Source organism: Pan paniscus, chromosome 1, assembly GCF_029289425.2.
Source record: "Pan paniscus chromosome 1, NHGRI_mPanPan1-v2.0_pri, whole genome shotgun sequence".
In the NCBI taxonomy this organism is placed as follows: Eukaryota; Metazoa; Chordata; class Mammalia; order Primates; family Hominidae; genus Pan; species Pan paniscus.
Genome location: NC_073249.2, coordinates 94,258,396 through 94,274,810, shown reverse-complemented (window position 1 = coordinate 94,274,810; position 16,415 = coordinate 94,258,396). Strand labels below are relative to the sequence as shown.

The following is a 16,415-nucleotide window of genomic DNA, read 5'->3' as shown; positions in this document are numbered from 1 at the left end:
TTGCTGAAGAGTATCTAGAATATCTGCTACCCTAAGAAGCAGTCATAGTCCCTTCCATAGTAGTTTAAGTTTTAAATTGTCCACTGTTCTGAGTAGCGTGATGAAATTTTGCACCACCCTGTCCTGGATATGAATCAACATAACCACGCTGTACGTGCTCCCATTGGTCAGTCATTGACATCATCGGCTTTTGACATCCATCTGTGGACATCAGCATGACTCAGTGATTCAGGATCACCCTAAGATGATCCCCCTTCTTAGGTATAGTCAGAAGGTTGATATTAGCTACATCAGAATTCCTAAGTCATTCACTTTATCTTATCTTATAAGCGTTTTATCATCTCACTTCAACACAAGAAGGGTGAGCATGGTACTATGAGATATTTTGAGAATGAGCGAGACCATGTTCACATAACTTTTGTATGGTATATTGTTCCGTTTTCTTATTGGTTATTGCTGTTCATTTGTTACTGTGCCAAATTTATAAATTAAACTTGATTATAGGTATATACCTATAGGAAAAAACTGTGTGTGTGTGTTTGTGTGTGTGTTTATTTATTTAGTGATCAGTACTCTGTATGGTTTCAGGCATCCCCTGGGAATCCTGCAGTGGGATCTCCCGAGGATAAGGGGGGAGTACTGTATTTCCTTCCTTCTTGCTTTCTTCATTGCAGAAGAGCTAATGCAGCTTTAAAAGCTGGGGAGCTTTAAAAAGTGTATATTGTATCATCACTTGCACTGTTATCAGAATTGTAAACCACATGCATTATTTCTAGCAAAAACACCTATAGCTACAAGACTGAGGTTGGCCGGACACAATGCTCACATGTATAATCCCAGCACTTTATGGGAGGCCAAAGTGGGAGAATTGCTTCAGGCCAGGAGCTGAAGACTAGCCTGGCAACATAGCCCCATCTCTGTAAAAAAGTAAAAATTAGCCAGTCACTGGTGGTACATGCCTATAGTCCAAGCTTGTCGAACCTGTGGCCCATGGGCTGCATACAACCCAGGACTGCTTTGAATAGGGCCCAACACAAATTGATAAACTTTCTTAAAACATTATGAGCCTTTTTTTTCTGTGATTTCATTGTTGTTGTTGCTATTTTAGCTCATCAGCTGTTGTTAGTGTTGGTGTGTTTTATGTGTGGCTCAAGACAATTCTTCTTTCGACATGGCCCAGGAAAGCCAAGATTGGACACCCCTGCTGTAGTCCAAGCTCCTCAGGAGGCTGAAGGGAGAGGATCACTTGAGCCCAGGAGTTCAAGACTGCAGTGAGCGATGATACCACTGCACTCAAGCCTTGGAGACTGCAGGAGACCCTATCTCAAACAAAACAAAAACAAAAACCTTAGAGCTTGGAGAAGTTAGCACTGTTGAAGTTTGTGATAATCAGTAAATTTCAGAACTCTTTTACTTTTATAGCTCTAACATTGCTCTAGGAATCCAAACCTGGGGAGATAGATATTATTAAGATGAGAAAATACAGCATAAGGAATTCTGCTTTTTCTCTCTGAAATTATGAAAACAACGAAATTACTCTTTGTGGCTTGGCATGGTGGCTTACGCCTGTAATCCCAGCACTTTGGGAGGCCGAGGAGGGCAGATCACTTGAGGTCAGGAGGTCAGCCTGGCCAACATGGTGAAACCTCATCTCTACTAAAAATACAAAAATTAGTTGGATGTGGTGGCAGACACCTATAATCCCAGCTTCTTGGGAGGCTGAGGCAGGAGAATCATTTGAACCCAGGAGGCGGAGGTTGCAGTGAGCCGAGATTGCGCCACTGCACTGCAGCCTGGGCGACAGAGTGAGACTCTTGTCTCAAAAAAAAAAAAAAAAAAAAAAAAAGAAATTAGTCTTTGTTCCCAGCCAAACTTTTCCTATGGGACTTGGGATTTAGGACAATCTCAACCTCAACACTGTTGACATTTGGGGATGGATCATTCTTTGTTGTGGGGGACTCCCTGTGCATTGTAGACTTTAGCAACATACCTGGCCTCTACTCACTGGATGCCAATAGCATCCTCCCTTCCCTCCCTCAGCTGTGACAACCAAAATGCCTCCAAACATTCATTGTCAAATGTTGGGGGAGGGGACAAAATCCCCCTAGTAGAGAACTACTAATTTAGAGAAAGAATTACTGATCATGAGGAATCAGTCTGGGTTTAGTACAAAAGAAAGTCATGACAGACAAATATATCCTTCTTGTTAGAATTCCTGGAACGGCCGGGTGCGGTGGCTCACGCCTGTAATCCCAGCACTTTGAGAGGTCAGGCTGGTGGATCACGAAGTCAGGAGTTCAAGACCATCCTGGCCAAGATGGTGAAACCCCGTCTCTACTAAAAATACAAAACTTAACCAGCCATGGTTTCGGGCACCTGTAATCCCAAGCTACTCGGGAGGCTGAGGCAGAGAATTGCTTGAACCCGGGAGATGGAGAATTTTTTTTTCTTTTTTTTGAGATGGAGTTTCGCTCTTGTTGCCCAGGCTGGAGTGCAATGGCATGATCTCGGTTTGCTGCAACCTCCGCCTCCCGGGTTCAAGCGATTCTCCCACCTCAGCCTCCCAAGTAACTGGGATTGCAGGCATGCGCCACCACGTCCGGCTAATTTTGTATTTTTAGTAGAGATGGGGTTTATCCATGTTGGTCAGGCTGGTCTCGAACTCCCGACCTCAGGCAATCTGCCCGCCCTGGTCTCCCAAAGTGCTCAGATGACAGGTGTGAGCCACTGCGCCAGTCAAAAAAAAGAATTCTTAGAATGGTAGATCAAATTCCATTATTGGTATGTCCTCATTAAAGTTAGCCATTTGATAATCTCGCACAGTGGCTTTTTGGAGAAATGTATACTGAATGTTTAATTGGTTGAATAACCATACCCAAAGGCTACATGTTAGCAAAATGGGTTGAAGTTCCCTTAACCATGGACATACAGGCAGTGGTTATCACTCTTGGCTGCACATTGGAATAAGCTGGGGAGCTTTAAAAATATTGATGCCTGGGTCACTGTCAGAGGCTGATTTAATTGATCTGAGGCACACTCTGGGTATCAGAATTTTTAAACTATACCCAAGTGGGCCGGACACAGTGGCTCACATCTATAATCCCAGCACTTTGAGAGGCCAAGGCAGGTGGATCGCTTGAGCCCAAGAGTTTGAGAGCAACCTGGGCAACATAATGAGATCCTTTCTCTACAAAAAAGATAGAAAAATTAGCTGGGAATGGTGGCACACGCCTGGAATGCCAGCAGTTGAGAGGCCAAGGTAGACAGATCGCTTGAGCTCAGGAGTCTGAAACTAGCCTGGACCACATGGCGAAACCCTGTCCCTACGGAAAAAAAAAAATACGAACTGACCAGGCGCAGTGGCTCACGCCTGTAATCCCAGCACTTTGGGATGGCGAGACTGGCTGATCACCTAAGGTCAGGAGTTTGAGACCAGCCTGGCCAACATGGTGAAACCCTGACTCTACTAAAAATACAAAAATTAGCTGGGCGTGGTGGCAGGTGCCTGTAATCCCAGCTACTAGGGATGCTGAGGCAGGAGACTTGCTTGAAACCAGGAGACAGAGGTTACAGTGAGCCAAGATCACGCTATTGCACTCCAGCCTGGGTGACAAAAGCAAAACTCCATCTCACACACACACAAAAAAATTACAAACTGTACCCAGGCTATGCTAGGTAATCGTATCCTGTTAAATAGTTGTATCAATGACTTGAATGAGATCGATGTGGATATATTTTTCAAATTTATACCTTTTGCAAAATTTTTAAAGGGTAGGTAATATGTTGGTGACAGATTTTAAAAAACAAAAAGATCTTCAGATGTGGAATCTTCTGTTGGATCTTATAACAAAAAGAAGACATTAGGCTGGGTGCAGTGGCTCACGCCTGTAATCCCAGCACTTTTAGGAGGCAGAGGCAGGCATATCGCTTGAGCCCAGGAGTTGAAGACCAGCCTGGACAACATGGTGAAACCCCATCTCAACAAAAAACACAAAAATTAGCCAAGTGTAGTGGCACATGCCTGTAGTCCAAGCTACTTGAGAGGCTGAAGTCCAAGGATTGAGGTGGAGATTACAATGAGCCAAGATCACGTCATCACACTGCAGCCTAGGTGACAGAGCAAGACCTTGTCTCAAAAAAAGAAAAAGACATTAGCAGAAAAGCTGAGGAAATCCAAATAAAATCTGTAGTTTAGTAAATAGTATTGTTCCAACTTTAATTTCTTAATTTTGATAACTGTCCTATAGTTGTATATATATATAGACATATATATAACATTAAGGAAAGCTGAATGAAGAGTGTACGAAAGCTCTTCATACTACGTTTGCAACTCATCTGTAAGTTTACATTGGTTTGTTTGTTTGTTTGCTTGCTTTCAAATAGGACCTCACTCTGTTACCCAGGCTGGAGTGCAGTGGTGCAATCCTAGCTCACTGCAACCTCGAGCTTCTTGACTCAAGGGATCCTCCTGCCTCAGCCTCCTGAGCAGCCAGAACTACAGGCACAGGCAACTATGTTCAGCTAATTTTTTTTATTAGTAGTAGAGATAAGGTCTTCCTATGTTGCCCAGGCTGGTCTCGAACTCCTGGTCTCCGAAAGTGCTGGGATTACGGGCCTGAGCCACTGTGCACAGCCTCCACTATCTAATTTTAGAACTTTTTCTTTTTTTTTTTTTTTTGAGACGGAGTCTCCTGTTGCCAGGTTGGAGTGCAGTGGCGCTATTTCGGCTCACTGCAACCTCCACCTCCCGGGTTCAAGCGATTCTCCTGCCTCAACCTCCCAACTAGCTGGGATTACAGGCATGCGCCGCCATGCCCAGCTAATTTTTGTATTTTTAGTAGAGACGGAGTTTTGCCATGTTGACCAGGCTGCTCTCAGATTCCTGACCTCGGGTGATTCACTCGCCTCAGCTTCCTAAAGTGCTGGGATTACAGGTGTGAGCCACCATGCCAGGCTAATACTTGTACTTTCTATGAGTAAAAATAAATGAGTTCTTTGACCCTCAAAAAAAAAAAAAGAGAGAGAGAGAGAATCCCAGTTTTTCCAGATCCTGTCCAACACATATCATTGTCAGTTCTTTTGATTTGAGCCATCCTAGTGGGTGTGAAGTGGTATCTCATTGTGGTTTTTATTTGCATTTTCTAGATGACTAATAATGTTGAGCATCTCTTCATGTGCTTATTGGCCATTTGTATAACTTTTATACTTTGGAGAAATGCCTGCTCAAATCTTTTGCCTTTTTTTTTTCTTAATTTGAGTCAGGGTCTCACTCTGTTGCCCCGGCTGGAGTGCAGTGGTGCAATCACGGCTCACTGCAGCCTCAGCCTCCCAGACCCAGGTGATCCTCCCCCCTCAGCCTCCCAAATAGCTGGGTCCACAGTGGCACGCCACCGCACCTGGCTAATTTTTTAAATTTTTTGTAGAGAGCAGGTCTCATTATGTTACCCAGGCTGGTCTCAAACTCCTGGGCATAAGCAATCCTTCTGCCTCAGCCTCACAAAGTGCTGGGATTGCAGGTGTGAGCCACTGCACCTGGCTCTTTTGCCTATTTTATTTTATTTTATTTTATTTATTTTATTGTTTATTTTTGTCTTATTTTATTTTTATTTATTTATTTATTTATTTATTTTTGAGACAGAGTTCGCTCTGTTGCCCAGGCTGCAGTGCAATGGCGTGATCTCAGCTCACTGCAACCTCTGCCTCCTGGGCTCAAGCGATTCTCCTGCCTCAGCCTGCCGAGTGGCTGGGACTACAGGCACACGTCACCACGCCCAGCTAATTTTGTATTTTTAGTAGAGAAGGAGTTTCTCCATGTTGGCCAGTCTGGTCTCAAACTCCTGACCTCAGGTGATCCGCCTGTTTCGGCCTCCCAAAGTGCTGGGATTACAGTACAGGTGTGAGCCACCCCGCCAGGCCCCCCATTTTTAAATTGAGTTGCCTTTTTATTAAGTTGTAAATGTTCTTTATATATTATGGAGATAAGTTAAGTTCTATGTGATTTGCAAATATTTTCTCCCATCCTGTGGGTTGTCTTCCACTTACTTGATGGTATCCTTTGAAGTACAAGTGTCTGATTTGGATACAATTCGTTATCTATTTATAGTTTTTTTGTTTTGTTCTGTTTTGTTTTTGTTTTTGTTTTTTGAGACGGAGTCTCTGTCACCAGGCTGGACTGCAGTGACGCGATCTCAGCTCACTGCAACTTCCGCCTCCCGGGTTCAAGTGATTCTCCTGCCTCAGCCTCCTGAGTAGCTGGGACTACAGGTGCGCACCACCACGCCCATCTAAGTTTTGTATTTTTAGTAGAGATGGGATTTCACCATGTTGGCCATGATGGTCTCGATATCTTGACCTTGTGATCCGCCCACCTCAGCCTCCCAAAGTGCTGGGATTACAGGTGTGAGCCACTGTGCCCAGCCTGTTTTTAGTTCTTTTGCTTGTGCTTTTGATGTTATATCTAAGAAACCATTGCATAACACATGATAATGAAGATTTACTCCTGTATTTTCTGCTATAGAAAATTAGAGGCTGAGCGCAGTGGCACACGCCTGTAATCCCATCACTTTGGGAGGCCAAAGTGGGTGGATCACCTGAGGTCAGGAGTTCAAGACCAGCCTAGCCAACATGGTGAAACCCCTGTCTCTCCTGAAAAGACAAAAAATTATTTGGGCGTGGTGGCAGGCGCTTGTAATCCCAGCTACTCGGGAGACTGAGGCAGGAGAATTGCTTGAACCCGGGAGGCGGAGGTTGCAGTGAGCCGAGATCGTGCCATTGCACTCCAGCCTGGGCAACAAGAGCAAAACTCCGTCTCAAAAAAAAAAAAAAAAAAAAAAAAAGTTAGAAAACTCGCCCCTGCAAGTTTTTTTTGTTTGTTTGTTTTTTGTTTGTTTGTTTGTTTTTTGAGATGGAGTCTCGCTCTGTCACCCAGGCTGTAGTGCAGTGGCGCAATCTCAGCTCACTGCAAGCTCCACCTCCCAGGTTCACGCCATTCTCCTGCCTCAGCCTCCAGAGTAGCTGGGACTACAGGCGCCTGCCACCACGCCCGGCTAATTTTTTGTATTTTTAGTAGAGATGGGGTTTTACCATGTTAGCCAGGATGGTCTCGATCTCCTGACCTCGTGATCCACCCTCCTCGGCCTCCCAAAGTGCTGGGATTACAGGCATGAGCCACCACGCCCAGCCGCCCCCTGCAAGTTTTATACCTGTAACTCTTACATTTAGGTCTATGAGCTATTTTGCATTCATTTTTGTGTATAATGTAAGGTAGGGGTCCATTTTCATTCTTTTGCATGAGTATCAGGTTGTCCCAGCACTATTTGTTGAAGAGACTATTCTTTTTTCATTGAAGTGTCTTGGCATCCATGTTGAAAATCAGTTGACCATGATGTAAGCGTATGCCAGTACCAGACTATCTTGATTACTGTAGCTTTATCGTAAGTTTTGGAATCAAGATGTATGAGTCCTTTAAATTTGTTATTTTTCAAGAATGCTTGGGCTATTCTAGGTCTATGGCATTTCCATATGAATTTTGAGATCAGCTTCAAAAGCTTTTTCTTAAGACAGGGTCTCACTGTGTCACCCAGGTTGGAGTGGAGTGGCGCAATGCTAGAGTCCACTGCACTTTCGACTTCTCAGGCTCAAGCGATCCTCCCACCTCAGCTCCCCAAGTAGCTGGGACTACAAGCACGAGCCACTACACCCAGCTAATTTTGTATTTTTCGTAGAGACGGGGTTTCACCCTGTTGCCCAGGCTGGTATCGAACTCCTAGCTCAATTGATCCACCCGCCTCGGCCTCCCAAAGAGCTGGGATTATAGGCATGAGCCACCGCACCTAGCTAGCTTGACAATTTTGACCAAAAAGATTGCTGGGATTTTGATAGTAGCAATATTTTTTTTAAAAAAGGACTGGTGATTTTAGTGAACTGTGTTCTCCGTATGAAGCACTGGTGTGATGGAGTTACAAAAGTCACTCTTGGAAATATAATATCCTAAATTAGGGAAACAGTAGATCATACCTGAAGTGTATTGGGGTAATATAGAGAAGGGACTTGTACTGCATGATAATTGCTTTAGGAAACTGAAAGCATTTATGGGGGAGGGGTGGGGAGCAGAGGACCATAACTACCTTTCTTTTTTTTTTTTTTTCTTTTTTTTTTGAGATAGAGTCTCACTCTGTCACCCACACTGGCGTGCAGTCTTGGCTCACTGCAACCTCCGCCTCCCAGGTTCACGTGATTCTTGTGCCTCAGCCTCCCAAGTAGCTGGAACTACAGGCATGCGCCACCATGCCCGGCTAATCTTTTTTTTTTTTTTTTTTTTTGAGACGGAGTCCCACTCTTTAGCCCAGGCCAGACTGCAGTGGCACAATCTTGGCTCACTGCAAGCTCCGCCTCCCGGGTTCACGCCATTCTCCTGCCTCAGCCTCCCAAGTAGCTGGGACTACAGGCGCCCGCCACCGCGCCCGGCTAATTTTTTGTATTTTTAGTAGAGATGGGGTTTCACCGTGTTAGCCAAGATGGTCTCGATCTTCTGACCTTGTGATCCGCCCGCCTCGGCCTCCCAAAGTGCTGGGATTACAGGCGTGAGCCACCGCGCCCGGCCCTGTTTTTTTTTTTTTTTTTTTTTTTTTTCAGTAGAGACGAGGTTTCACCATATTGGCCAGGCTGGTCTCAAACTCCTGACCTCAGATGATCTGCCCACCTCGGCCTCCCAAAGTGCTGGGATTACAGGTGTGAGCCACTGCACCCGGCCCATAACTACCTTTAATAATTGAAAAGCTGTCATGTGGAAGATGGCTTGTAAAACCCAAGAGGAGGCCAGGTGTGGTGGCTCACGCTTGTCATCCCAGCACTTTGGGAGGCCGGGGCAGGCGGATCACCTGAGGTCGGGAGTTCAAGACCAGCCTGACCAACATGGAGAAACCCCGTCTCTACTAAAAATACAAAATTAGCTGGACATGGACATGGTGGCGCATGCAGGCAATCCTAGCTACTCGGGAGGCCGAGGCGGGAGAATCGCTTGAACCCGGGAGGCAGAGGTTGTGGTGAGCCGAGATCAAGCCATTGCACTCCAGTCTGGGCAACAAGAGTGAAACTCCATCTCAAAACAAACAAACAAACAAAAAACCCAAGAGGAAGACTAGGACAGTGAATGGAAGCTACAAGGAGACATGTTGCCTCGAACTACTGAAGAACTTTTATTAAAAGCTGTGTAAAAACTATATAATGACTTCCTATTGAGTTCCCCATCACTGGAAATCATTAGGCATTTGCTGATTGACAGTGTAGCATATATAGTGGCTAATGGGAAAGGCTTGAGAGTCAAACATAGATTTCAATTCTAAAACTGCCTGATTTTAGGATATATACCCTTGGAGTTAATCTATCCATACTTATTTTCAGCTGAGCATAATAACGTGTACCTGATGGGACTGTTGTGAGATAATGCCTTTAATTTGCTTATTATAGAGCCTATTTCAGAAAAATATTCAGTGATTAATATTAAGATCAATGTAGCACTAATTTAGTTCTGAACGAGTTCAATCCTTAGACTAGGTCGACATAATCTTAAGCATCTGTGGTTCTCGCCTGTAATCCCAGCACTTTGGGAGGCCGAGGCAGGCAGATCACTTGAGGTTGAGGAGTTTCAGACCAGACTGGCCAAAATGGTGAAACCTCGTCTCTACTAAAAATACAAAAATTAGCCAGACGTGATGGTGTGTACCTGTAATCCCAGCTACTTGGGAGGCTGAGGCAAGAGAATTTCTTGAACCCAGGAGGCAGAGGTTGCAGTGAGCCGAGATCGGGCCACTGCCCTCCAGCCTGGGCAACAGAGCAAGAGTCCATCTCAAAAAGAAAAAAAAAAAAAAGAATCTGTTATTCTCTCTGGGTATAGTGGCTCGCACATGTAATCCCAACTACTCGTGAGGCTGAAGGGAGAGGTTGCATGGCCAGCGGTTTGAAACCAGCCTTGGTAACATAATGAGACCCTGACTCTAAGAAAAAAAAAAAAGGGCCGAGTGTGGTGGCTCACACCCGTAATCCCAGCATGTTGGGAGATGGAGGCAGGACGATCCCTTGTGCCCCGGAGTTTGAGACCAGACTGGGCAACATAGTAAGACCCTGCCCTGTCTCTACAAAAACAATAAAAATAAATTAGCCAGGCGTGGTGGTGTGCACCTGTGGTCCCAGTTACTTGGGAGGCTGAGGTGAAAGGATCATTTTGGCCTGAGAGGTCGAGGTTGCAGTGAGCCGTGATCACGCCACTGCACTGAAGTTTTAGCACATAGTCTTTGGGATACCTTTCTAAATTTGGCACAGGCTGTTTCTGACTTCCTTCTGAAGTTACATTTGGCCTGTCTAGGCAAGAATACTCTTTTTGTTGTTTGTTTAAAGAAAGGTAATTTGGCCAGGTGCGGTGGCTCACGCCTGTAATCCCAGCACTTTGGGAGGCCGAGGTGGGCGGATTGCCTGAGCTGAGGAGTTCAAAACCACCCTGGGCAACATGGTGAAACCCCATCTCTACTAAACACCAAAAAATTAGCCAAGTGTGGTGGCATGCATCTGTACTCGGGAGGCTGAGGCAGGAGAATTGCTTGAGCCCAGGAGGCAGAGGTTGCAGTGAGCCAAGATTGTGCCACTGCACTCCACTTGGGTAACAGAGTGAGACTCTGTCTCAAAAAAAAAAAAAAAAAAAAAAGGAGAGAGAACTCTAATACTCTAACACTACCTAAACAGTTTCATCAGAGTAGCGGCAGTTTTAAACACAATAGTGTGTAAGAATCTGTGGTTTCTTACAGATTATTACAAATACAAAAAAAAATGTCTTTTTACATGCATTTGGAAAAGCTTCAAAAGACTAAGGCAACTATTTGGGATTTGTTTATCTACATTTTATTTTATTTTTTAATTGTTTTTAAGAGACGCAGTCTTGCTATCTTGCCAGGCTGGTCTTGAACTCCTGGGCTCAAGTGATCCTTATACCTCGGCCTCCCAAAGTGTGGGCATTATAGGTGTGAGTCACCTCATCCAGCCATTATCTACATTTTAAATAAAGACTGTGGTTGGAAGCAGAACTCTTTTGTCTTGGAATACTTGAGGCAGATAATGGGGAAAAGCTCAGAATGATGGCAGTTGAAAAATATTGGAGAAGTATTTTATTTTACTTTATATTTTATTATTATTATTATTTTGAGACAGAGTCTCACTCTGTCGACCAGGCTGGAGTGCGGTGGTGTGATCTCAGCCCACTTCAACCTCCTCTTGAACCTGGGAGGGTTCAAGCAGTTCTCATGCCTCAATCTCCCAAGTAGCTGGGATTATAGGCGTGTCCCACCTCGCCCATCTAATTTTTGTATTTTTAGTAGAGATGGGGTTTCGCCATGTTGGCCAGTACTCCTGACCTCAAGTGATCTTCCTGCCTCAGCCTCCCAAAGTACTGGGATTACAGGCGTGAGCCACTGCGCCCGGCATGGAGAAGTATATTAATGACATTTTTGAGAATTTTGTTTGTTTGTTTTGGCTTCCTATTAGGCTGGAGATAATTATCGTTCATCTTTAATTTTTACCATAATTTTTTTTTTTTTGAGATGTAGTCTTGCTCTGTCACCCAGGCTGGAGTGCAGTGGGGTGATCTTGGCTCACTACAACCTCCGCATCCCCGGTGCAAGCGATTCTCCTGCCTCAGCCTTCCGAGTAGCTGGGACTACAGGTGTGCACCACCATGTCTGGATTTTTTTTTTTTGAGTCGGAATTTCGCTCTTGTTGCCCAGGCTGGAGTGCAATGGCGTGATCTCGGCTCACCGCAACCTCCACCTCCTGAGTTCAATCATTTTTTGTATTTTTAGTAGAGACAGGGTTTCACCATGTTAGCCAAGGTGGTCTCGATCTCCTGATCTCATGATCGCCCGCCTCGGCCTCCCAAAGTGCTGGGATTACAGGCGTGAGCCACCACGCCCGGCCAACCATCAGTCATTTCTCATAGGAAACCTGTCCCTTACCTACCGTCCAGTTACAAGCAAAATGTTTAACTTGTGTTCTGCAGAGAAGTGTTCAAATGACATGAAAAGACTGAAAACAGAAATCAGTACGCAATTTTTCATAGTATTAGTGGCATTCAGCCTTATCTTGCAGAGTCCTGATTTGTATATACCCTGGAAAATAGAATAAGCAAACATTCCTCTCTTTTGTGTTGATTTGGCTTGTTGATAGGATTTCTCTGCTTATAGATTTTTTGTTTGTTTGTTTTTTGAGACAGAGTCTCATTCTGTCGCCAGGCTGGAGTGCAGTGGCACGATCTCGGCTCACTGCAACCTCTGCCTCCCGGGTTCAAGCAATTCTCTGCCTCAGCCTCCCTAGTAGCTGGGATTACAGGTGCCCACAACAACACCCAGCTAATTTTTTGTATTTTTAGTAGAGACGGGGTTTCACCATCTTGGCCAGGCTGATCTTGAACTCCTGACCTCGTGATCCACCTGCCTCGGCCTCCCAAAGTGCTGGTATTACAGGCATGAGCCACCGCGCCCGGCCGGCTTATAGGTATTTTAAAATATTTTGAAATGTGATTTAGTCTAGGTTGTCTGCTTTAGGGTGAGACTTTTGAGATTTCTTTCTCTCCTTACCCACCTACCTGCAACTTTGTTTTTGTTTTGTTTTTTGTTTTTGTGGAGGCAGGATCTCACTCTGTTGCCCAGGCTGGAGTGTGCTGGTCACTGCAGCCTTGAACTCCTGGGCTCAAGTGATCCTCCCTTCTCAGCCTCCCAAGTAGCTGAGACTACAGGCACAGACCACCATGCCTGGCAAATTAAAAAAAAAAAAATTGTAGAGTTGCAGTCTGGCCATGTTGCCGAGGCTGATCTCCAACTCCTGGCCTCAAATGATTTTTTCCGGCCTGGGCTTCCCAAAGTGCTGGAATTATAGATGTGTGCCACTGCACCTGGTCCTTCCCCTTCTTCTTAAAGTATCTTGTTATTCCCATGTAGAAGGTATATCTTTTTTTTTTTTAACTTGAAAACTAGTGAGGGCCAGGCATAGTGGCTCACACCTGCAATCCCAGCACTTTGGGAAGCCAAGGCAGGAAGATCACTTGAGGCCAGGAGTTAGAGACCAGCCTAGGCAACATAGCCAGGTCCCATCTCTATAAAAATAAAATATAGCCACGAGGTGGTTGCACATGCCTGTAGTCCCAGCTGCTCAGGAGGCTGAGGCAGGAGGATTGCTTGAGCCTAGGAGTTAGAGGCTGCAGTGAGCTATGATCGCCACTGCACTCCAGCCTGGGCAACAGACTGAGACCCGATCTCACAAAATAATAAAGTAGTGAGGAAATACTGAAGAATTTTAAGCAAGGCTTCAGTGGAGAAAATGTTTAAGTCTGGATGCTGGTAGATCATTTATTTTAATTTGGGTTCAAGATGATAGTGTCCTAGAACGGAAGCTGATTACACGTTCTGACCGTCATTTCTCATAGTGTCTATAACATAGGCAAAATAATAGCTCCAGTGTCCACAGGCACGCCTATGGAAAGAAGTGCATCTGGACCATGTCACACACTCCTTCCTCTCCAGTACCCAGCCTGCTTCCTCGTCCACAGCTCTTCCAGTAGTGGTTGTGCCGGGGAGCATTGAGAAGATCTGGGGAGCACAGTGGGGCAGGTCAAATACTATTGGAGTGACATTGCACTCTAGAAAAGGAGCCCTGAAATCCCACAAGTGAAAAGGCAGGCAGGCCAGTAGAGACCATCCCAGTCTTATTCACCACTATAGACTCTGTGTAGTGTGGGCGTGTGGAAGCGTGTCATATGCTTCTTGAATGACTGAGTTTAGGAGTGCTTTGGCGTCTTCATTAAATAGTATGGCTGTGCAGGTGGCTCACGCTTGTAATCCCAATACTTTGGGAGGCCGAGGCGGGAGGATCACTTGAGCCCAGGAAAGACCAGCTCTGGCAACATAGCGAGACCCTGTCTCTACAAAATATAAAAGCCAGGTACTGTGGCTTGCACCTGTAATCCCAACTACTTGGGAGGCTGAAGTGGGAGGATCGCTTGAATACGGGAGGTTGAGGCTGCAATGAGCTGTGATTGTGCCACTGTACTCCAGCCTAGGTGGCAGAGCAAGACCCTGTCTCAAGAAAAATAAAAAATAACAAACTTGAGGCAGAGCATGGTGGCTCACACTTGTAATCCAGGCATTTGGGAGCCTGAGACAGGAAGATCGCTTGAGCCCAGGAGTTCAAGACCAGCCTGGGCACCATAGGAAGGCTTATCTCTACCAATAAAATAATTTCTTTTTTTAATTAACCAGGCAGTGGGCATGTATGGTCCCAGTTGCTTGGAAGGCTGAGGCAGGAGGATCACATGAGGCCAAAAGTTCAAGTCTGCAGTGAGCTGTGATCTTGCCATTGCACTCCAGCCTGGGCAACAGAGTGAGAGCTTGTCTCAAAAAAAAAAAAAAAAAGAAAGAAAGAAAGAAAGAGGAAATAAAATTTAAAGGAATTTATATCAGTCTGTACCTCTCTCTCTCTTTTTTTAGACAATATCTCACTGTATCACCCAGGCTGGAGTGCAGTGGTGCGATCATAGCTCCCTGCAGCCTTGAACACCTGGGCTCAAGTGATCCTTTCGCCTCAGCCTCCTATGTGGCTAGGACTACAGGCATGTGCCACAGTGCCAGGTTTTTTTTGTTTGTTTGTTTTGTTTGTTTGTTTGTTTTTTTGTGGAGGTGGTCTCACTGTGTCATCTAAGCTGGTCTCAAACTCCTGGGCTCAAGCAGTCTTCCCACCTCAGCCTCCAAAAGTGCTGATATTACAGGCATGAGCCACCATATCCAGCCTATGTGATTCTCTTGACTGTACTTTAAGTTCCTTGATTATAAGGTCAGGGACTATAACAGTTTGTTCACCATTGTATTCACAGGGCCTGGTACATAGTAGGTGCTCACTAACTATTCGGTTAAATGGGTGCCACTCTGTTGTTGCTTTAAAGATTTTGGTTGCAAGAAAAGTGAAAATGAGGGACGGGCGCGGTAGCTCACGCCTGTAATCCCAGCACTTGGGGAGGCCAAGGTGGGCGGATCACGAGGTCAGGAGATTGATACCATCCTTGCTAACACGGTGAAACTCTGTCTCTACTAAAAATACAAAAAATTAGCCAGGCGTGGTGGCGGGCACCTATAGTTCCAGCTGCTTGGGAGGCTGAGGCAGGAGAATTGCTTGAACCCGGGAGGCGGAGGTTGCAGTGAGCTGAGATCGCGCCACTGCACTTCCAGCCTGGATGACAGAGCGAGACTCCGTCTCAAAAAAAAAAAAAAAAAAGAAAAGTGAAAATGATAGCCAAAATGAACTAATCAATTACATAGACATTTAACTTAAGTTATTCTATAACTACTGGATATTGAGAGTTACATTTAAGTATTTTTAAATCTCTTTTAGCTCCAAAAGATTCAGGCTTTTTAAGTATTTTCAGCATGCAAAATAATTAATATAATACACATGTTATAAAAATAATAAAACAAATACTCATGTATCCATTATCCAGTGTTAGTAATAGCTTATTATCAGTTTCCTTGTGTGCCTGCCCCCATCTTTTTCCTTTCTCCCTAAGAGTAACCATTATTCTATTTGTTGTTCTTATCATTCTCTTGCCTTTTTGTTTCAGTTTTCCTATATATATATCCCCCAAATAATCAATGAAGTTTTTTGGTTTTTTATTTTACATGTCATACTATGCTAGATGTAATAGTGTTCACTCAGTATGCATTTTTGAGATCCATATTGATGAATGTAATGGTAATTTGTTCTTTGTATTGCTTTCCAGTATTCCATTCTATGACTGTATCTATCCAATGTTCTGTCAATGGACATACGGACATTTGTTTTTTTTACAGTCTTTTTATAATTTGTACTCTGCTAATATGAACATCTTTATTTCTATTTCTCAGTGTACATTTAGAAGTTTTTTTCTTTCTCTCTCTCTCTTTTTTTTTTTTTTTGTTAGAGACAGGGTTTCACCATGTTGGCCAGGCTGGTCTCGAAATCCTGACCTCAGGTGATCCACCCGCCTCGGCCTCCCTAAGTGCTGGGATTACAGGCGTGAGCCACCATGCCTGGCCCTGATTTTTTTATTTTTGTAATAAGGTGGCTTCAAATGGTATCTCATTTTCATGGTTTTAATTAGCATTACGCTGATTTGTAATGAGGTTGAAAAATATTTTCATGGGTTTGCTAGCCATTTGTGTTTCTTTTCTGTGAAATGCTTGTTTGTGTCTTTTGCTCATTGTTCTTTATTAGGCTGTAGGCATGCTTTATATATTCTAGATATTACTCCATATTATTAACCCATAATAATCCATTGTCAGTTTCCCATGTTGCAAATATTTTTTCCCATTTGTGCTTTACCTTTCACTTCTTTTTTTTAAGAGTAC

The 16,415-nt window shown here is 44.5% G+C and overlaps 1 pseudogene; it reads left to right on the top strand.

Moving 5' to 3' along the window:
* Positions 1 to 284: 284 nt before the first annotated feature.
* Positions 285 to 16,401, top strand: LOC130540901 (uncharacterized; annotated as a pseudogene).
* The last annotated feature ends 14 nt before the right edge of the window (positions 16,402 to 16,415 follow it).